A 23,637-nucleotide genomic window follows, 5' to 3' on the forward strand; every position below is an offset into this window, starting at 1 on the left:
GTCTCCTCTACATTGGGGAGACCAAACGCAGACTGGGTGATAGCTTTGCGGAACACCGCCGCTCAGTCTGCAAGCAGGACCCCGAGCTTCTGGTTGTTTGCCATTTCAACACTCCCCCCTGCTCTCATGCTCACATCTCTCCTGGGATTGCTGCAGTGTTCCAGTGAACATCAACGCAAGCTCAAGGAACAGCATCTCATTTACCGATTAGGCACACTGCAGCCTGCCAGACTGAACATTGAGTTCAATAATTTCAGAGCATGACGGGCCCCCCATTTTACTTTTATTTTTAGTTATTTTTTTTTATTTTTTTTGTGTATATTTTATTTCATCTTAGTTTGTTCAGTTTGCTTACCCACTGTTCTTTTTCATGTTTGTACTTGTGGCTGTTCAATTTTCAGTCCGTTAACACTCTATCTGTACTAATGCTTTGTCTTTCAACACACTATTAACATATTGTTTGCCTTTGCTCCACGACCTTCTGGTCAGCTATTCTATGACCTTGTCCTATCTACAACTTCTCCTTTGTTATCTCTTTCCCCAGTCCCGCTTTACTTGTTATAACCTTTCACATTTCTAATATTCGCCAGTTCTGAAGAAGGGTCACTGACCCGAAACGTTAACTCTGCTTCTCTCTCCACAGATGCTGCCAGACCTGCTGAGTATTTCCAGCATTTCCTGTTTTTATTTCAGATTTCCAGCATCCACAGTATTTTGCTTTTATTATATGAGAGACCCTTCTGTTGAGTCTCGCTCTGTTTCACTCCAATGCCAGGTTGAGTCTTGAGTGTGGATTCAGGCTGCATTTACATCATAACTACAGCTATGACACCACAGTTGTTTTTTTTTAAGATACAGCACTGAAACAGGCCCTTCGGCCCACCGAGTCTGTGCCGACCATCAACCACCCATTTATACTAATCCTACACGAATTCCATATTTCTACCACATCCCCACCTGTCCCTATATTTCCCTACCACCTACCTATACTAGGGGCAATTTTATAACGGCCAATCAACCTATCAACCAGCAAGTCTTTGGCATGTGGGAGGAAACCGGAGCACCCGGTGTCTTGTAGATGTACTGTAATTTTTCAGCTTTAACATTCTTATTGTAGATCTGTATAATTTATATTATTGATGCATACTTGGTATATCATAGTCTGGTATTCTACTGTGTTCTATATTATTGCTGTAAACTCAGCTTTTGTAAATTCTATATACTACTATCTACTCTGAATTACAGTAAACTCTGTTGTGGGTGCAAAATGGTGTTACGAGTGGCATTTTGGTTCCAAAATGGCGTCTGCGGTGTACATGCACACTTCTGATGTGAGTTGTGTTGGACACAATATTGATGAGGATGTCAGCACACGCACAGTGAGTGTCGAACAGGGCTATGCAGATCATGACATCAATCAGCTTGTAATGCTGATTCGATGCCAATGCTGCCATTTTGAAGCTCCACCTCCAGTTCCAATCTCTCCTGACCTCGGACAGCCGAACATGCATTAAGCAGCATGAAGGACACCCCACTAGCACTATGTAACGGGATCATCAACTACTTACAGGTAGTTGCTGGTTTATTTCTTCTGGCTGTTGCAGCAATTCAATTATTCTACGGCATTGAACATGACTGGCAGAATGAGCAGGGGTCATACCGAGCAGGACAAGTTGCTAGAAGAGGAAAGAGGGAAAAGAAGGATTAAAGAGCAGAATGCCATATCTGTAGAGGGTCTTTCGGGAGCAGATCAGTAGCAGAACAGATTGCTGGAGTTCTGTGATGCCCTGGAAGCTGTTTTGCACGCTGGTATCCAGAGCCATGATGGCAACAGTCAGAGCTTCCACTGCAGCACTCTGACAGGGTGGATGCTGCTTCTGCTGCAATGGAAGCTGAGACATCGGCCACCAGGCACTGCATCCTGGTTGACTCAATGGGCTGAATTTTACCGGCCCCTCGATGCCGCTGGTTGCAGTGCGGGGGCCGGTAAAATTCTGCAGGAGAGGCCCGCCTTGACCCACAAAGTTGGGAAGGGCCCGCCACAAATTACCGGCGGGGGGGGGGGCCTTGGTGAGGCCTCCCTGCCACCTGGCAGCGGGCACTTCAATATGCAGATTGCCAATAAATATATGCAAAATAACTTAGCTGCCATCCCACGCCAATTTTACGCCTTCCGTTTGGCTTTCGTGCGCCTTTGGAAAGCTGCACGGACTTCCGAGGCGTGAACCTGGTGGGGAGGGGGGAGTAATAAAAATTTCAGGACGGGAGGGGTGGAGGAGCGGGGAAATCAATTTTTATTGGATGTGGGGATGGTGGTAAGGGGTTGAAGGGCAAAAGGTTGAAGGTTGGGGGAAAAAGTTCGGGTATTTGATAGTCATTTCGGGCAATGAAATGACCATGGGAGGGGGGTGTGGGGGCGCGGTTGGAGAAGGGCTTTCATCACTTATTTTTATATTTAGTAAAAATCAATTGTGTTTTGCCTTGAAAAATTAAAATTAATTGTAAGGGTTTAAAGCCTTTTAAAAATGGCGCCAGCGCCTGAGCGGTTGTGCCGGACACCAATGCCTGGGACGCAAGGGCCGCCCACACACGTCATTGGGGGCGGGTGCTCCATCCCCACTATTTAAATGAACCCCCAAGCGAAATATCACGGGGGCTCCTCAGCAGCCGCTGAATGTGGACACCCTGCTAAGTTTAAAGGGCGCCACCCGCTGTGAGTGTTTATGGAGGCGGCCACCCATTTCTAACTTCTGTGTATCGCCCTGTGCCGAGTTGGTGCTGGACTCCTCTATGCTCCTTGATATTGGGGGCAGACTTTCCAGCAGAGTTCCCAATGCACCATGCATTTGGATGTGTACACCCATCAGCCTTCTTCTGGAGCGTGACCGTTCAAAGTCATTATCTTAGCCCTCTGTAGCAGAACCAGTTAGCTGGATTTTAAGGAGTCTTCGACATCAGGATCTGTGGCGGGGGGCAGCCTGAGCATGGCCCCAGATGAGGTCCACCACGGACTTTATCGCTGGCAGGGCCTGGTCCGATCCTCCTGGCGGCAGTGAGGCACCATGGCGGCCTCCCCGCCGCTGGGCGACGGGACCAGAATTAACATATGCAAATGAATGAAATTAATTAACTAACATGCACTTACCTGGGATCTTATGGGGCACGCCACAATCTTCAGAACGGCAGCCGGCATTCCCGCGCCTTCGGATTCCTGTCTAGGGAAACGAGGCACAACACTGGTGGTGGGGTGGGGGGGGAGGGGGGAAAGGCAAGTTTAACAGTGCGGCGGGGGTGAGGGGGAACGGGGTCAAATTAACGTCATGATTGTAGTGAATGGTGGGAAGGGTTGTGGTTTAAACTTTGTGCAGTTTGGCCGGGGGAAGGTCAGATGGTAAAGGTAAGTGTTTTGTGGGGGGGATGGGCAAATAATTAATTTAATTGTTATTGGGAGAGGATTGGAGAGGGGCAAAATAAATGTGTTCATTTAATTTTATGCCATGTATCTTGAAATATTTTTAAAAAGTTGGTAGGGCTGACAACCCTTTAAAAATGGCGTTAGCGCCTGTGCACGTGATCAGGGGTGAGGGGGGGGAGGGGGGGGGAGGGGGGGGAGGGGGGGGAGGCCCACCCGGGGAGGCCCACCCCAGCTTATTTAAATGAGCGGCTGCGCTTGAGATCGCGGTGGCTCGTTGGCTGGTTGGATATGGCATTTAAAAATGCATTCACTGATCTTGACCACTCACGTGAGGTCATTAAACTTCCTCCTGCACTGCATCCATGTTGTTGGAGCTATAGTCCTTGCAACGTCCTCTGCTATATCTTGCCACTGCCTTCGGAACACAAGTCTGGAGGACCTCTGCCCCTCCCTCACTCGAGGGTACAGGACATCTCTGCTGCTCTCAACCTCCTCCACAAGATGCCAGTGTACCACCTGAAAACCTTGACCCCCATTCTCTTCCATGATCAGCCATTGTTGATTGTTGCACTATTCCCAATGATCTCAACACCTCCGGCAGCCACAATCCACCTTCCCTTTAAGAGGTGCAGGCTAGCTTTAAGTAGTGCTAGGAAGTAACACTATTGAAACCCCTGCTGATGTGTGCAGCCAATGAGCAATGCAGCCAGTGCACACAGAAATCATTATAATGAGTAACCAGCACAAAGTTGGCATCATGCCTGCATTCCACTGAACGGGAGTGGGTTAATCACACATTGCAATCGTGACACCCATTTTCAGGACTAACTGCAAAGCTATTCCAGCTTGCTTTTCCAAGAGGCCAAAAAACCCTTGATGAGATGTAGCAACTATCAATCTCCGACAAAAGCTAGATTGAAAAGAATACAAACAAACAGATAAGGCAAAGAGATATGGGAGTGCCTAATTGAACAGGAAGCCGTGTAATATCACAAAGGCAAAGATGGTCCTCCCCCTACTATTGACTCTACCCTGTATTAACTGAAAATCTATGGAAGTGTTTAGTGTGAAGTCAGTGGGGATGTTAAAAGGGAATCCCTTAAGAAACTTGAGACATACCTGAAACATTTCATGAAGGGGTACCATGGAGAATGGCCTGTTGCCAACTGGTAGCAGGATTTTGGATTTGCCATTGTGTTATGCTCCAAAGGCATCTATCACCATGTGGGTTTGCAATGAGAGAAGAGAGCCCAGAATGTACCATTTGGGTGACCAATCATTAGAAGGAAACGAGGTCAGTTTATCCGAATAAAGATAGATACTGGGCTGGATGCTATAGGCCCGTCGCCAAAATAGACAGCAGGTGAAAAAATGGCGGCCTGCACAGATGTGGTGCTCGTCACCGAGCCGCCGCGAATCCAAACATGACAGCTCATTAACATGGCCTGGGCGGCCGACCCCCTCCTCACCCCACCCCCCAATGACGTGGAGGGGGCAGGTGAGCTGTCCCAGGCAACGGCACTGGCGCCCTTTTTAAAGGGCTTAGGGCCCTAAATGCCAGTTGAAATTTTTAAAGAGACAGTGAATTTAAAGTTAATAAAAATGAATAAAAAAATCTTTCCATGCCCTCTCCCACTCCCCCAATAGCATTACATGCCATCCCTGCCCTTCTTCCCCGCTGAAATACATACATTGAATATATAACCTACCCCCCCTGCTCCCTGCAAAGTTCAGAAACTTTGTCCTTTACCCCTTCCCATCACCCCCTCAACCAATCAGGTAAGTTTGACCCCACTGCTCCCCTCCCGCATTGAGAAAATTACCTCCTTCCCCCTCCCCACAGGTGTCGCACCTCATTTCCTGGATGGGGATGTGAAGACGCGGGAGCGCTGGCCATCAGGATGAAGATCGTGGTGGTAAATCCAGAGGTGACGGGATCTTCATTAATTCAGGTAAGGTATTTTATTTAAATATGTAAATCATCGTCCCATCACCGAGTGGCGGGGGGGGTGGGGCGCTGCCACAAGGCCTCTCCGCCTCCATTGAGATCGGGCCGGACCCTGCCTGCATTGGGGTCGGTGGCGGGTCTCATCTGGAGCGATCTTCATGCCACCCCCCACCCCCACCACCATTCCCAATGTCGAGGGCTCTATAAAATTCAGCCCATTAAGTCACTACTAGTGGTACTACATTCACTTATGGGGGCGTGACCCGTCCTATACGTCGTCCTTCCTTCTGCCTGAACCCTATCAAAATTACCTGGGTGGGAGGTTGAAATTCACAATGTAACTGAGATCTAACTCAGCATTTCACTGCAGGTAGAGGCCAAACAGGCTGTGATGGGGCATCCACTTACTCCACTATCCCTAAATCTCAAGGCTATTTTGGCCCAAGTGCTGATATCCACACAGCACCTGGTAGAGGAACAATGAGGAAGCTGAGCAACAAATACAAAAGTCAGGAGATCACGAGTGGTTAGGAATTGGTCTATAATATGGCAACAGTATCAAAAAATCTCCGTGTGCAACAGCAAAATACTGCAGATGCTGGAAATCCGAAATAAAAACAGAAAATGCTGGAAATACTCAGCAGGTCGGGCAGCATCTGTGGAGAGAGAAATAGAGGGCTGAATTTTACCGGCCCCTCAACGCTGTGGGTCACGGCGCAGGGGCCGGTAAAATGCTGCGGGTGGGGGGGGGGGGGCCTGCCTCGGCCCGCAACAACGAGAAGGACCAGCCGCATATTACCGGCAGCGGCTGGACCTTGGTGCAGCACCCGCGCGGCCAGTTGGCAGGCCCTTCATCTCTATGTTAAGACCTAATGAAATGCAAATTCACCTACCTTCAGGTGGTGGCCGTCCTACTCCGATATTACGGCCGCCGTTCGTGCTCTGCACGCCTTCGGATCTCCGTACAGAGTTGTGGGCGAGAACCTGGTGGTGAGGGGGGAGTAATAAAACTGTCAGGGCGGGAGGGGGGGTGGTGGTGGAGGAGTGGGGAGAGCGCATTTTATTGGATGTGGGGATGGTGGGAAGGTGTTCGAGGCTACATGCTCAAAGGTTTGGGGGGGAAAGTTTGGGAAGGGAACAAATTATTTTTTGAGAATTAATGCCACTTAAGTGACCATTGGGGGGGAGTTGGGGAAGGGCCTCAACATCTTTATTCATTGCCAATAAAACTTCCCAATGACTTCACCTTTAAAAATTAAAATTACTTTGTGAAAAGTAATTAAAAATGGCGCTGGTGCCAGCGCAGTGGCGCCGGATGCCATTGCCGGGGATGCAGCAGCCGGCATTTACATCATCGGGCAGCCACTCTGCCCCCTCTATTTAAATGAGCCCCTGCACGTAATATCGCGGGGACTCAGGGATGGCGCATCCGCGCGGGATGCACACCGCAAACAGCAGTGCACTCATAAAATTCAGCCCAGAGTTAATTTTTCTGCTCACTGACCTGTTTTAATTATCTTGGCAAGTTGGCTTAAGCATGTGACGCAGCAATTGTCATGGCAAATGTATAACTTTCATTGATTAAGTTATGAGGAATCATAAAATGTTCTTCACCCTCAAGATGGGAAATCTGTAAGGATTTAGAAATTGACACCTTTCATGCCTACTTTACCATCATGCTGTCTGTAGTTAAATAGACGTAGTTTAAAGCTGAAAAGAACTGTTGATGCATTAAATAATAACAAAGACTATTGGAAATTGCATACTTGTCAGAAGTTAATCATGTCAAGAGGTCATCATCAGATAAGAAAGTGCAAGCGTCTATGATTACCTGAAACTAGCGGAACTGATGGCCCTGATCACATGAAACGTCTGTCCTGTAAGTGAGATATTTCATGTTATTTTGATATGCCAAAAGGAAACAAAGGTTCATTTGCTCAAACAGATATGTCAAAAAGCCGAAGGTATACAGATTGCCTGATAAGGTAAGATGAAATTGGGAAAGTGCTAACCATGACAGGTACGATGGAACTTAGATGAAGCAGCTTCAAGTGTAGATGTCAAGATGTCACACAGCTGCCAGCACAGAGGCAGCTGACGCCGTTCACGGTGTCGCTGAAGCCGCCCCCGCCACGTGATTGGGCGGGGGGGGGGGGGGCAGCCCGCGCTGCATATTTAAATGAGCTGCAGCGCACGTGATGGCGATGTGGTGACGCGCAGCCCGTACGCGCAGGCTGCCATTTTTTTCACCCACCACCACTCTTGGTGGCAGGAAAAGAAAATTCAGCCCAATGACTCTATGAGGTGGAAATGTGTAATCGGTGTGCAGGGACACCAAATTCAGCACCAGTTTTTGATTGCATGCACGAGTGAGTATTAATACATTATCAATACAGTATTTAAGTAATAATGTACAGAGAAGTAAGATGATATTACCCCCTTCCTCCTCTGGGTAGTATGCGTAGTCCAGCTGGCCACTTCCTGGAGGGAAAATGAAGGTGCGTGAGTGTCGCCCGTCGCCCGAACAGCCGGTAAGGTCATAGGAAAATGTATATAAATGTATTCGAGAGGTTTATTTAAATATTTAAAGTTGGGTCCCATCGCCAAGAAGTGTGGGGTGGGGGGGGGCCGCCATGGAGCCTTGCTGCCACCAGGAAGATTGGGCTCTGCAATCCCAGCATCGGGCTCCGTGGTGAGAAACTGCCGCTGTGATCTTCCAGGCCCTGTCACCCTGCCACGGAGCCCAATGTCAGGAGCTCAACAAAATTCGGCCCATAGAGTCATTTACAGCTCACCACCACCAAGTGCAATTCCGATGGGCAATAAATGCTGGCCTAGCCAGTGACACCCACATTCCATGAACGAATAAAAAAAAGGAAGCCATTCGGCCCATCGCGTCCATGCCGGCTCTCCAAGGAGCTATGCAGTCAGTCCCACTCCCAGGCTCGATTCCCATAGCCCTGCAAGCCTATTTCTCGCAGGTGGCCATCCAACTTCCACGTGAAGTCATTGATCGTCTCCGCTTCCACCAACCTTGTGGGCAGCGAGTTCTAGGACATTGAAAACCCGCTACATAAAAAAGTGCTTCGTCATATTCTCCCCACACCTTTTGACCACAACTTTCAATCTGAGCCTCCGGGCTGAATTTTATCAGCGCGCCGCACTCTGTGGCAGCACGCTGTGAGAGTGACGGCCTTCCGACATGGAAGTGCCGCTGCACAGCCCCCGCAGTATTACGCAGGGGATCTGATTTAAATAGAGAGGGCGGAGCAATTGCCCCCGATGATGTAGAGGGGGCAGCCGCTCCGTCCCCGGCAACGGTATCCAGCGCCACCGCGCAGGCCCGGCGCCATTTTTAAAGGACTTCAAGCCCTTCAGTAACATTTTAATATTTAAAGGTCCCAGTCTCCGGCAAATAAAAATAAAATTTTATTTCAACTCTAAATCCCATCTCCCACCTCCCAATGGGTAATTTATATGTAAGTTGCCCTCTCCCCCATAATAAACCTTTATTAATATCCTGAACATTCCCCCACAAAATTTGTTCCCTTTGACCCTCAACCTCTTCCCACGAACCCCACAGCCAATAAAAATTGTTTTCCCCACTCCCCCACCCCTCCTGCCCTGAAAATTTTATTCCTCCCCCCTTCCCCCTCCCCACCAGCTTCTTGCCTTGGAACTCCATACGCAGTTCCGAAGGCACGCGAGGTGCGATCGGCAGCTATAAAATCGGCATGGGATAGCCGCCGCCAGCAGGTAAGTTCATTTACAACTAATTTTTGTTCATTTAAATATTTAGATGAACGCCCCACTTCCAAGTGGAAGTGAGGGCCGCACCAAGGTCCCTCTGCCGCCGGTAATATGCAGTGGGCCTTTCTCGACATCAGGGGTCGAGGCGGGCCTCTCCCCGTAGAATTCTATAGGCCCCCCGCCGCGACCCACGGCATCCAGTGGCTGGTAAAATTCAGCTCCCCTAGTCCTTGTATCATTTGTTAATGGGAACAGCTTTTCCTTGTCTAACCTATCTAAGCCTGACATAATTTGTATGCCTCTACTAAATCTCCCCTCAATCTTCCTTGCTCTAAGGAGAACAAACCCAGCTTTTCCAACATAACTTTGCAACTAAAATCCTCCACCACCAGAACCATTCTGGTCAATCTCCTCTGCACCCTCTCAAGAACCCTCACATCTTTTCTGAAGTGTGGTGACCAGAACAGGATGAAATACTCTAGTTGTGGCCCAACCAGAGCTTTATAAAGGTTCAGCATAACTTCCCTGCTTTTGTACTAAATGCCTCTATTTATGAAGCCCAAGAACCCATATGCTTTACTAACCGCTCTCTCAATATGTCCTGCCACCTTCAAAGATCTTTGCACATGCACCCTCAAGTCCTTCAGTTCCTGCACACTCTTTAGAACTGTGCCATTAAGTGTATATTGCCTCACCCTATACCTTCTGCCAAAATGAATCACCTCACACTTGCCAGCATTAAATTCCATCTGCCACCTCTCTGCCCATTCTGCTAGCCTATCTATGCCCTGTTGCAGGTGGTTCATATAACCTCACCGTTTGCTGCACCTCCAAGTTTGGGGTCATAAGAAAATTTTGAGATTCTACTCTGTATTCCAAGATCCAAGTCATTTATATAAAGCAAAAAAAAACAGTGATCCCAGCACTGACTCTTGGGGAACACCACTGTCTACCATCCTCCAGTCTAAAAAGCAACCATTTACTATGACTCGCTGTTTTCTGCCCTAAAGTCAAATTTTTTATCCAGTTGGACTTTGACCCTCCTATTCCATGAGCCTCAATTTTGTTAACCAGCCTTTTTTGTGATACCTTATCAAATGATTTCTTAAAATCCATATAAACAACATCCACCGCAATCCCTTCATCAACCTTCTCTGTTACTTCATCAAAAATTCAATTAGATTCGTCAAGTATGATCCGTCTTTTACAAATCCATGCTGGCTATTCTTAATTAACTTGAACCTCTCTAAATGTCTGTTGATATTTTCCCTGATTATTGTTTCTAAAACCTTACACACCACTGATGTTAAACTAACTGGCCTGTAGATCACTGTGGGCCATCAAGAGGTGACATAAGTATATTTAAATTAATTTAATTGATTTGAATCTTAAAATTGTGGTCCAGTAGCCCAGCGGTGGTGGGGGACCGCCACAGTACCTCACCCCCACCGGATCTGGCCGGGCCCTGCTGGCACCGAGGTCTGTGGCAGGCCTTATCCGGGGCCATCTTCAGGCCCCCCCCGCCATGGATCCCGACGTCGAGACCTCCTTAAATACAACCCATTAAGTCCAATTCTCCCATCATCCCAGTCCTCAGTGATCTACATTGGCTCCCCATCCCTCAATACATTAAATTTAAAATCCTCATCATCGTTTTCAAATCCATCCATGGCGTCAGTCCACCTTACCTCTGTAACCTCCTTCAACCCTGTATTCATCACAGCAAACACTGCATTCCTCCAATTCTGGTTTTATGTAAACTCCCATGCCCTTTGCCCTACCATTGGTGGCAAAGCCTTCTGCTGCTCGGGTCCGAATCTCTGGTATTATCTCCCTAAACCCCTTTGCCTCTCTCTGATCCTTCAACTACCATTCAAAACCCAACTCTTTGACCAATCTTTTGGTCACTCCTCAAAAATCTATCCTTTGCTGCTTGCTGCCTGTTTTCCTGTGTCTCACTGACTTGGTATGTTTTTACTTTAATGACAATGTATAACAGTAAATTATTATTCTTATTGTTGTATACTCCATACTACCATATAATTGGTAATACTGTATCCAATGTTATTCTGTTTATGGCATCATAGGGCCAGTAGGAACACTGTTGTTCAAGCACTCGCCATAGCTTCAGTGGGATTTCACCAGAATACCCAGAAACTAGGCTAGACCTGAAAACCATATCATTGGCCTCCTCCCTAATCTTATCTTCTTTTGTGGCCTCTCGGCAGCTAATCATTCACAGATAAGGCAATGTTCGGCCAGTTTCTTGTCTCCCTTAGCACATCCTCTGGCCTTCCTACAATTGCACTTATTTCATTTTCCACCCGTGGAAAAACTCATTTCAGTTCGCTCACAAATTCCCAACTCCCTCGCGTTTGGCCTCCTCTCTTCATGACACTTTTACAGCTGCTGCACACTGTGCCAATGGCTTCAGCCAGTACTTCCAAATCCGTCTCCTCTGTTGTGCCCTGTAGGATAATATAATTTAACTTACTTTGCCATTACCCATTATTCTTTCCCAGTCTCATGACTTTCCATTAGTCCACATTAAATCACACCAACTTTGCAGGCTATCCTGGTTCTACGGTATTTGATCAACCTGCACTCTGTTGTTTGCAGTCCCTCAATTTTCTTATTATTTGCAAACTTAGAGAGTTTCTTTTCTGCCCCATGATCAAGTTGTTTACGTACATTATAAACATTCACACTGATCCATGAGACACTCTGTGAATTAGCTCCTTCCATCCCAATCCTGCCCTCAGACTTTTGCTTCCTCTTTTCAGCCATTTTTTTGATTTATTTCAGCAATATTTCAACTGTGCTATGCGGTTTGAACTTATGAAGTAGACACCAATGAGGCACTTGATAAAAAGCTTTGCTGAAATCTAATTTAAAAATATCCACTGACGTCCCACGATGCGTCAATGAGGTCTGAAAATGTTACTGATTCTAGATCTAAAAACCTAGTTGTACAACTTGTACACAATATTGATTTCTGGAGACTAAAATGAAGAACATAATTAATATATCTGCTGTTTCCTGCTCCTCTGTAATATTTCTATTGTATTTATCCTTTAAATATTGTTTTACACTACATCGACAGCCCCAAAAAGATTTGGATCCTTCACTGATACCTGCAATCTTCTGTTGTAATCTTCTTATATTGCTTTCAATCTCATCTTATGTCTTTGAGCCCTCACTACTGTTTGTTTTCTTGCATATATTTTCAAATGTTTCTGCTCTGCCTTTACTTTATTTTTTACCTCCATCTGCAGCCACTGTTGCCTTGATTTTGCAACATTTTCCCCCACTCCTCCAGAAGCGTATGTTTGCTCTCCACATCACTATCGATGCGTTTATACTTCTGATATCTATCTGTAGCATACCTGGAGAGTGCAGAGCAAAACTAACAGATCTGCCTTTGATTGCCCTCTGTATCTTGTACTGAGCTCAATAACAAATGATCATGTTGACATTTACCCAGTTTTTTGCTCTTCATCCACTTGATTATTAATTAATGTTAAATCAAAATGTGTCGCATCATCAGCATACCCTTCGTACCAAAAACATCCAAAGTAAGTTTTTAAAGTGCCCACTCTGATGCAAACCACTTTACATATATGTGGTTCGCCAGAGCTGGCGGGCAGCCATAAAGACGGGGCTAAAGTGTGGCGAGTCGAAGAGACTTAGTAGTTGGCAGGAAAAAAGACAGAGGCGCAAGGGGAGAGCCAACTGTGTAACAGCCCCGACAAACAAATTTCTCGGCAGCACCTGTGGAAGAGCCTGTCACTCTAGAATTGGCCTTTATAGCCACTCCAGGCGCTGCTTCACAAACCACTGACCACCTCCAGGCGCTTATCCATTGTCTCTCCAGATAAGGAGGCCAAAGAAGAGGTGTTACAACCAGGTGAGAAAGGTGTCCAGGGGTCCCTCTCAGCCTCCACCTGGTCTTACCATAGCAGGATTTAATTTTTTAAAACATCGTGTTTTTAGCCCCTTGGTGAATCCTTGTTCACCACTTTTTACACTGAAGGGTAGGCGGTGGGTGTGGTGGTATTATCACTGGACTAGTAACCCAGAGACCCAGGGTATTCCTCTGGGGACATGGGTTCGAAACCCACCACAGCAGAAGGTGGAATTTGAATTTCATTAATAAATCTGGAATTAAAACTAGTCTAATGATGGCCATGAAACCATTGTCGATTGTTGTAAAAACCCATCGGTTCACTAATGTCCTTTAGGGAAGGAAATCTGCTGTCCTTACCTGGTCTGGCCTACATGTGACTCCAGACCCACACCAATGTGGTTAACTCTTACATGCCCTCTGAAATGGCCTAGCAAGCCACTCAGTTGTATCTAACCGCTACAAAGTCTATAAAAAGGAATGAAACAGGACGGACCTCCCGGCATCGACTTAGGCACCGGAAAGAACAACGGCAAACCCAGCCCTGTCGACCCTGCAAGGTCCTCCGTACTAACATCTGGGGGCTTGTGCAAAGTTGGGAGAGCTGTCCCACAGACTAGTCAAGCAACAGCCTGACATAGTCATACTCACGGAATCATACCTTACCGACAATGTCCCAGACACCGCCATCACCATCTCCGGGTACGTCCTGTCCCACCGGCAGGACAGACCCAGCAGAGGTGGTGGCACAGTGGTATACAGTAGGGAGGGAGTTGCCCTGGGAGTCCTCAATATCAGTTCCGGACCCCATGAAGTCTCATGGCATCAGGTCAAACATGGGCAAGGTAACCTCCTACTGATTACCACCTACCGCCCTCCCTCAGCTGATGACTCAGTACTCCTCCATGTTGAACACCACTTGGAGGAAGCACTGAGGGTGGCAAGGGCACAAAATGTACTCTGGGTGGGGCACTTCAATGTCCATCACCAAGAGTGGCTCGGTAGCACCACTACTGACCGAGCTGGCCGAGTCCTAAAGGACATGGCTGCTAGACTGGGTCTGCGGCAGGTGTTGGGGGAACCAACACGAGGGAAGAACATACTCGACCTCATCCTCACCAATCTGCCTGCCGCAGATGCATCTGTCCATGACAGTATTGGTAGGAGTGACCACCGCACAGTCCTTGTGGAGACGAAGTCCCGCCTTCACATTGAGGATACCGTCCATCGTGTTGTGTGGCACTATCACCGTGCTGAATGGGATAGATTTCGAACAGATCTAGCAATGCAAAACTGGGCATCCATGAGGCGCTGTGGGCCATCAGCAGCAGCAGAATTGTGCTCAACCACAATCTGTAACCTCATGGCCCGGCATATCCCCCACTCTACCATTATCATCAGGCCAGGAGACCAACCCTGGTCCAATGAAGAGTGCAGGAGGGCATGCCAGGAGCAGCACCAGGCATACCTCAAAATGAGGTGTCAACCTGGTGAAGCTACAACCCAGGACTACTTGCATGCCAAACTGCGTAAGCAGCATGCGATAGACAGAGCTAGGCGATCCCATAACCAACGGATCAGATCTAAGCTCTGCAGTCCTGCCACATCCAGCCGAGAATGGTGGTGGACAATTAAACAACTAACTGGAGGAGGTGGCTCCACAAATATCCCCATCATCAATGATGGGGGAGCCCAGCACATCAGTGCGAAAGATAAGGCTGAAGCATTTGCAACAATCTTCAGCCAGAAGTGCCGAGTTGATGATCCATCTCGGCCTCCTTCTGAAGTCCCCAACATCACAGATGCCAGATTTCAGCCAATTCGATTCACTCCGCATGATATCAAGAAACGACTGAAGGCACTGGATACTGCAAAGACTATGGGCCCTGACAATATTCCGGCAATAGTACTGAAGACATGTGCTCCAGAACTTGCCGTGCCCATAGCCAAGCTGTTCCAGTACAGCTACAACACTGGCATCTACCCTGCAATGTGGAAAATTGCTCAGGCATGTCCTGTCCATAAAAAGCAGGACAAATCCAACCCGGCCAACTACCACCCCATTAGCCTACTCTCAATCATCAGTAAAGTGATGGAAGGCGTCATCAACAGTGCCATCAAGTGGCACTTGCTTAGCAACAACCTGCTCAGTGACGCTCAGTTTGGGTTCCGCCAGGGCCACTCAGCACCTCACCTCATTACAGCCTTGGTTCAAACATGGACAAAAGAGCTGAACTCAAGAGGTGAGGTGAGAGTGACTGCCCTTGACATCAAGGCAGCATTTGACCGAGTATGGTATCAAGGAGCCCTAGCAAAACTGAGGTCAATGGGAATCAGTGGGAAAACTCTCCGCTGGCTAGAGTCATACCTAGCGCAAAGGAAGATGGTTGTGGTTGTTGGAGGTCAATCATTTGAGCTCCAGGACATCACTGCAGAGTTCCTCAGGGTAGTGTCCTAGGCCCAACCATCTTCAGCTGCTTCATCAATGACGTTCCTTCAGTCATAAGGTCAGAAGAGGGGATGTTCGCTGTTGATTGCACAATGTTCAGCACCATTCGTGACTCCTCAGATACTGAAGCAGTCCGTGTAGAAATGCAGCAAGACCTGGACAATATCCAGGCTTGGGCTGATAAGTGGCAAGTAACATTCACGCCACACAAGTGCCAGGCAATGACCATCTCCAACAAGAGAGAATCTAACCATCTCCCCTTGACATTCAACAGCATTACCATCACTGAATCCCCCACTATCAACATCCTAGGGGCTACCATTGACCAGAAACTGAACTGGAGTAGCCATATAAATACCGTGGCTACAAGAGCAGGTCAGAGGCTAGGAATCCTGAGGCGAGTAACTCAGCTCCTGACTCCCCAAAGCCTGTCCACCATCTACAAGGCACAAGTCAGGAGTGTGATGGAATACTCTCCACTTGCCTGGATGGGTGCAGCTCCAACAACACTCAAGAAGCTCGACACCATGCAGGACAAAGCAGCCATCTACAAACATTCACTCCCTCCACCACAGACACACAGTGTGTACCATCTACAAGATACACTGCAGCAACGCACCAAGGCTCCTTAAACAGCACATTCTAAACCCTCGACCTCTACCAACCAGAAGGACAAGGGCAGCACATACATGGGAACACCACCACCTGCAAGTTCCCCTCCAAGTCACCCACCACCCTGACTTGGAACTATATTGCCATTCCTTCACTGTCGCTGGGTCAAAATCCTGGAACTCCCTTCCTAACAGCACTGTGGGTGTACCTACCCCACATGGACTGCAGCGGTTCAAGAAGGCAGCTCACCACCACCTTCTCAAGGGCAATTAGGGAAGGGCAATAAATGCTGGCCTGGCCAGCGACACCCACATCCCATGAATGAATTTAAAAAAACTTTTCAATTATAAGGCAAAGAAACCAGCACAAACAAGTTTTCTTAGGTTTAAAGAAGAAAAGTAACATTTAATAAACTTGAACTTAAACTCTAATTTGGTTGATGTCTACGGATACACGACGCACCCACACTAGCATGCATACACGATACATGCAAATAGATACAGAAAAGAGCAGAAGAAAAATAAAGTGGAAAGGTTTGAGGCAATATCTGAGGAGTTTTTGTTACAGTTCTTCGAGCTCACTGTAGAGTCCTTGATTGCAGATAGATCTTGCTTTCCGTTGGGGCCCAGTCGTCTTCTTAAACCTTGTTCACTGTAGGAGATGTTTCTCCCTTGGGGTTCATGTGTCTTCAGTGGATTCAGAGGCTTGTGAGAAAGAGATGGGAGCAGACAGGAGAGATCTTCTCAGTCCAGGAGCAAACAGTTTTTCTGCTCAAACTCTCTGTGGCTAGTTCAAAAGACCCCTGGAACATCGAGTTAGTCATGTGACCAACTGGTCCAACCAGTCCTGGCCCCTGTGGATTGCATCACCCCAGCAGGCCCTGGAATGTGCTTCCCCACTTCCTCACTGTTTGGTGATCAACATCCATTCTGGGTGGAATGTGTCAGGGAATGGTCTGTTCAACAAGTCATTTCCTCGCTCCAGCGACAATTAAAAATCATTGTTCATATGACAAAACCAATATGTCACAGTCTTGGCAGGTGGGGGCTTGCATGGCAATGGTAATATTTTAATGTTTTAGTTTTTGAGTCTGGTTCTCATAGATTCTCCCTGGATCTCTTCTCACAGCTCAAAAGTACCGACCTTTGCCTAAATTGCAATGTTAAACTGAACACTATAATGGTCACGAGAATACAACTATTCCCCAATGCCCAGTCTACTGTGCAATTTTGGTGGACTGATAAATACTAAATTTAATAGAATATCATTCTTTGTGCTTTTGTTGCTAAATTAAGTTGTTACTGATTGGTTCCCAATATACATGATTCTGCCATTGTTTCTCATTTTCTCTTTTTTAAATATGTATTTCACTAGAAAATAAATATTAAAAATTAGGAATTTGGACAAAAGGTAATTTTAAGAGTTATATCCCTTGCAAATAGACAAATTGTCTGCAATCCTTAAAACTCAGTCCATGATCAGATCTGTATCTTTTAGTCACTATTCTGTGAGCTGAATTTGAATATTAGACATGCAGTTATACTGTCACTACCAATCTCTGAAAGGTAATGCCAGTTTCCAATGCCTGTGACACCTTGACTATACTGTTTGTCTGCAATACAGACCATCAGATTTCACAGTGTTTGTCCACATGGACACAGTAAGTTCTGCTCCTGACAGGTAAATCTTAAGTCTCTTAAGAGTGCCTATGTCTTCAATATATTTAAGAGTTATGACTCGAGGTCATCAACCTGAAACATTAACTTCACAGATGCTGCCTGACCTGCTGAGTTTTTCCAGCATTTTCTGTTTTTATTTCAGATTTCCAGCATCTACAGTATTTTGCTTTTGCTTCAGTGTATTTAAGTCAGTTCTATGTTAGTTCATTAAGTTTCCAGGAGGTCCAGTGGATCCACTTAGCCCTTTGCAAACCAGATTTGATGTTGCACAATAGTTATACTTAGTGTCAGACCACAGTGACCTCCCATCACTTCCCTTCATAGTCAGGTCAAATCTGGAGTTATACTGCAACTTTAGTGCTACTGCAAAGCAGAAATCCACTTAGCAATGATACTAAAGTTGTGTATTACTGCATCTTAATGATCACAACAGCATTTGAATATTTTGTTATAATTCTTGTTGCAAACATCGTTTTTTATATATATATAATTGAGGTAAGACTAGGATTTTTACACCAGCCATGATATTTGCATCTTGACTATTCCTGATTGACATTTTACACCATCATGAATTTTACATTTATCCAGAGTGGACAAGCTAAACAGACTTGATAAATGCATCTTTCAAAGCATTTTTGTACTTACCCTTCTTGCTTTGGCCCAAGAATCTCTTCATATCGGTTTCTAGCAAGCTACACACATTAGCCAACTGGCACCACTACATATATCATTCATTATATGCTGTTAGAATGCCACATCTGCAATTTGCACAGACAGTCAGAAATGCGAGGCATTCGGCAGTGACACTGTTTATAAAACGATTGACACGCATGACACATGAACTGAACTCTGGAACACATTCTCGGTATACATGCGTAACCTGTTAAAGGTTTTGGTATACATTTTCATAGACCTCAATCATTGATTAAAACTAAATGTAAAATAAAATTAATTGTAATTGTTTAGGTATGATTTTAAAAATACTTGAAATTTTATTGTAGGCATGTGCCAAAAGTTCAGCAAACGAACTTGCATATATCTTCCTTTCCTGTGTTTTGTGTAAATAAAGTCCTGAACCCACAGCTTCATATCGTTTTGCCAAGCTACACTGCACCAACTAACTTCAACTGAAACATATACAGATCCAAGAATAATTCACTGAATTCCTTTAAGTGAGAACTGGACCTGTTACTGCCTGAGGCAGTGATCATCTCATACAAAAAGTGTCATTTGGATTATCAGGGTCAGCGTGATTTCTTGGACTAGTTTTGATTGCCTAAGGTAGTCAGAGAGGTATTTCCCGATTTTTCCCCCCAAATTGTCCTGGGTTTTTATGTGGTTTTTTGCCTCTCCCAGGAGATCACATGGTTTTGGGTGGGATGTGATGATTGTGGTGCACAAGGCATCGCAATGTGTAAGGCAGGCTAGATGGACAAAAGGGTCTTTTTCTGTCTGTCCTTATTCAAATGCATCTATTAGGATATTTTTTAAATATAGCATTTACTGAGGATCCAAAATCATAAACTGAAATAATTTCTTCATCAATGCATCGGAGAGATCTCAGATTGTTGTTTTAGATTTTTTAATGAGCTTTTGATAAATGCAGGCTGAATGCAACTCAAACTACACGGCACCGAAGAATTCAAGAATCATAAATAATTTTCCATAGTGCTGTGGTTCTTGCACAATGTTTTGCATAATATTTTAATACAGCAACAGGAATCGATGTTTAAACAAAATCAATTTCACTTAAGTTATTATTTAACAAACAGCTGCTCTGTAAGAAGATTTAGGAAGATAAATTGTTTCTATTCATTGCTAATGAATTAATTCTTTGACATATAAAAAATATCAGGTGCTGGAACTTTGAAATAAAAGCTGAAAATACTGACACAACAACCCATCAGCACTTGAAAAGAGAAAAGATTATTTAATATTTCCAGTAAAGGCTGTTCTTCAAAATCTACTAAGTGTTTTTCATTTTTTTTAAAGTTAAGTCATTTTACTGTTTCACCAAAAAGTGACAGACTTTACTGATACAGAAATATTGAATGCGCACAATTAGACGTTTCACAAATAGAAATGTGCAATTCTCAATAAACAGTAGACCAACTATAATCTTTCTTTGAATCACACTACGCTTAGCTGAAAATCTCTATTAAGTGAATACATTTTAGGCGGTCTAGCATACTCGAAGCCATTGCTTTTTCTTCCCTTGAATAAAGTAAGCTTTACATATTTTCAGTTTATATTTTTTACTGTTAAAAATGATAATTCTTAAAGTTGAAAAATAAACCATTCTGATAAATTCTGTCGAGATCTTATTTCTGAGTAGGTTAGGTCAATGGAAAATTCTAGTCTTTACATATAGTAGGCGTTGTTTTGAATAGATAAGAAAGCGACTAATGTTCAGTAATGTGCAATACAGGAAAAATAGTTACTTCTATTAGATGGAATAGTCACACCATCAAAATAAAGACATTCTTAAAACTACATAACTCTGAATGGGGAACAGTTTCATTCAAGTCAGAGTGGAGCCAACCATTCGGTATCCTTTTAAAGATCTTGCATAAGGCAATACTACTGCCACATTTTAGTTAAACAGTAAAAAGACCAAAAAAAACAAAAGTCCCAAAACGCACAAATACTTCAGATAACTCAAATTAATTGGTAGCAATGCAGAATCCACATTCTCCTTTTAAATGATCTTTCTTTCAACAGTTCAACTTACACCTTTCAATTTCATCACTTTAAAGAATGAAGCACAAAAAAACTAAGTTTAATGTTCATTAAGATAGCTTATGGGATGGCTTGATATTGAAAGAAAAGTGATATGAATAAGGATAAAAAGTGATATGGATAACAAGAATATGTCAAGGATTTGCTCGGATTTTCTGCTATCTTCTGAGACACTTTGGTACCCCTAAAGTCTTTTTGTTAGCATTTTCCTTTCTTCCCACACAGTCCCTCCTAAAAACAATTTTTTACATTCCATTTCGTATTTTTGTCACAAGATTAATGTGGAAAGTGCATACTGATCTTAACTTGATTCCATCCTCATTAGTCCAGCTCCTGAAAATGTTGAAGTATAGTGCAAATAGTTTGATACCACTTGATAAAACTGCACTGACATTTGTATACATAGTGGCCAGAGTAAGTTAAAAGAAAAAGCTGATTTTGGATCTGATTTCGCAAAAAATAACCCTGAAATGGCAATATTGACACCAGTCAGTAACATAATCTGACTTTAAGTGCCTGTCTAACCAAGAAGATACATCTTGACACTTCCCACCATTTTTACCATAATATAAGTACTGTGGTTTTATCAACTCAAATGCAACTTCAGAGCAACAGCGGCATAAACAAAATGTCCAAATATGTACAAAGTGACAGTGATCAGCAGATCTCATCTTGAAAAAATGTAAGTTAAAAACATCCAAAAGGAAACAGAAAAGTAGCTTTGTGTACTCTACAAGAACTGCACTGCCGCAAGTGTAATTTTATTCCATAAATTTGCTCTAAATTTAAATTTATTTTTAATGGATAATTACTTACTTATTAATATGGTCTTGCTTTGAAAGCCTAAAGGGTTAAGTACGGCCTTATAAATTTTTGTTAAGATATACCCATTTAAATGAACAAGATCTGCATATAGATAGCAAAATAAATGGTGTGATTTGAATCACAAGAATTTAATCTTATTTGGCAATTTTTTGTTTGCTGCTTCAGCGGTATATTGGCTATTTAAGCATAACATTTACATGAATATAGTTCTTACTTTCTTTAAGGCAGCAATTTAAAACTGAACTGGTGCCATTGATGTCATTCGGAAAAGAAAACAATTTAACTAGATAAACAAAAGAACCATATTTTATATGAATATTTCTGGTTCAAAATGTGAATGTATATGGAGATTTATAATACAAATTGCGTGACGATAGTAAAATCCTGAGTTGATTTCATATATTTCAGATGTTGCACGGTATATAAGTGTACATTTGATGCTCCCATACTGGTTATGTTTCTGGTTGCGTTTCTTTACTTTTTTTAATTCATTTTTACTTTTGCTTCTTATTTACTTTCCTCTATTTGTTTTGGTTCTTACAGAGTTTAGGAGATTATCATTATTGGGGGTTAGCGATATAAGTGTGTGTATTATCCTTTTTCTCCTTTGGTAGTTCACAGACTTTATCATCACATCCTCTATTAGATCCAAATTTAAATCTATTTTAAAAATTGTACAGAGGCTTATATCTGACAAGTGTAGATATGCATAGGTTTCATTTGAATTTGGGATCAAGCTACTATCTTAAATAATTCTTTACAAACCAAGTATAGAAAGTACAATTGGCAGTGTTATAACATGAAAGATTAACATGCCTCAAAATTCCATTTCTGCTATCTTACTGAAGGCCCACTAACCTGTTGAAAGTCACCTAAAGGATCAGTAGGAATAGCAATGACAATATGGGGTCATTGGATTCCACTGCTTTCTTTTTCACCGATTTCTCAAATAGGGAACAAAAATCCATTTTTTACATTTTCTAATACCAATTGTTTTGCGTTAATAGAATGTTGTACATTTTGCCTTCAAGTAAATGTCAGATTAGAACTACCACATCTTTGCTATCAAAATTTTGTGCAAAATACAAGTACAGATCTAACATATCATCAACAATAAATCTAATACATATTGTTAACATAAAATTAAATGATTTACTGATTGGTTTGGGATTAATTCAGAAAATTTTAATTCAATGACTCTGATATATATTTGGCTATAAGCATTTTAAGTTAAGCAATCAATGTTGCTCAGTGCTCCTTTGCATTATCCCTAGTAAACAATTAACCTTCATCCCTATAATTTGTATTTTAATATATGAGGAACAGGAAGCTACATATTTCATTACTGTACCACTCTTCAGGAGTTTGAGGTTTTATCCCTGTCTCCCGTTTATTTATTCAAAAATATACAATGATTTTTAAGTGCCCCAATTCATGAAAACCTTTTCCGTAAATATGTATTTAACTTTAAGTATCAGAATAAATGAAAGTAGAAATTCAAGCAAACATTATTAAGCAGAACACTACTCATGGGCATTACCTATTCCAATGGTCTCCCTATTGAGGTCAAACCTTTGAATAAACTTTAACTTTGCCATAGAAAATATAGTTTCTTAAACCTCCTGGCATTTGTGATCCTGAATTTTTTTTAATTTTATGATGCAGTTAAGATGCTTAAAATTACATATAAACAGCTAAATCATTTTTAAGCATTTATGTTGTTATTTTTGACCTCATTGTCAATCTCCACAGCAAAATAGCACTTGTGTTACTTTGAGCTTAGCTTCTCATGACTGATCTCTTGTATGGATTCATTTGTAATTTTCTGCAGAAATAGTTTAATTAAACAAAATATTACTTCTAAAAAAAATTACGAAAATGCTCACTGATAAAGGTGTACAACTTAAACCTGCTCCAAAAGTGGAAACATGTTTGTTAGATGATATTTTTGCTAAATTTATAAAAATGTAGCAAAGCAAAAAATGGCATTAACAGTGTGAAAAGATTTTTTTTTTGAAACAAAAATTAGCTGCTGAGGTGTTATGTTAGCTTAATGTTCTAATAATTCTTTTCTCTAAATGTGAGGCTTTAACTTTGCTGTGTGTTGAGAACGTGGGTGTGGATGAATGCACAGAATGGGCCGAAGTTGATTTCAACCACCTTTCCTCAGTAGAGAAAATAGGAGAATCAGAAATACTCTAAAGATTTACTTTTTGTTTAATTTTTACTATAAATGTAGTGGAAAGAGAAATTTGATATAGACATAGGTCTTAAAGGAAATGAACAAGGTGGAAAGGCATAGGGGTTTAGAGAGGG

At 43.5% G+C, this 23,637-nt stretch overlaps 2 protein-coding genes across 2 annotated transcripts in view; one reads left to right on the plus strand and one right to left on the minus strand.

Annotated features, from left to right (window-relative positions):
• The window catches only part of zap70 (zeta chain of T cell receptor associated protein kinase 70), a 143,345-nt gene extending 136,119 nt beyond the window's left edge, over positions 1 to 7,226 (minus strand). The window contains exons 1-2 of the mRNA XM_068016397.1: positions 7,195 to 7,226; positions 1,569 to 1,676 (exon numbers count right to left, since the gene is read on the minus strand). The gene's annotated coding sequence lies outside the window, so the exon portion shown is untranslated. The remainder of the gene's footprint in view (positions 1 to 1,568; positions 1,677 to 7,194) is intronic.
• A 414-nt stretch (positions 7,227 to 7,640) lies between these two features.
• Positions 7,641 to 23,637, plus strand: part of adamts10 (ADAM metallopeptidase with thrombospondin type 1 motif, 10) — a 202,042-nt gene continuing 186,045 nt past the window's right edge. Inside the window, exon 1 of the mRNA XM_068016396.1 lies at positions 7,641 to 7,732. The gene's annotated coding sequence lies outside the window, so the exon portion shown is untranslated. The remainder of the gene's footprint in view (positions 7,733 to 23,637) is intronic.

This window comes from Heterodontus francisci, chromosome 36 (assembly GCF_036365525.1).
Source record: "Heterodontus francisci isolate sHetFra1 chromosome 36, sHetFra1.hap1, whole genome shotgun sequence".
Lineage (NCBI taxonomy): Eukaryota > Metazoa > Chordata > Chondrichthyes > Heterodontiformes > Heterodontidae > Heterodontus > Heterodontus francisci.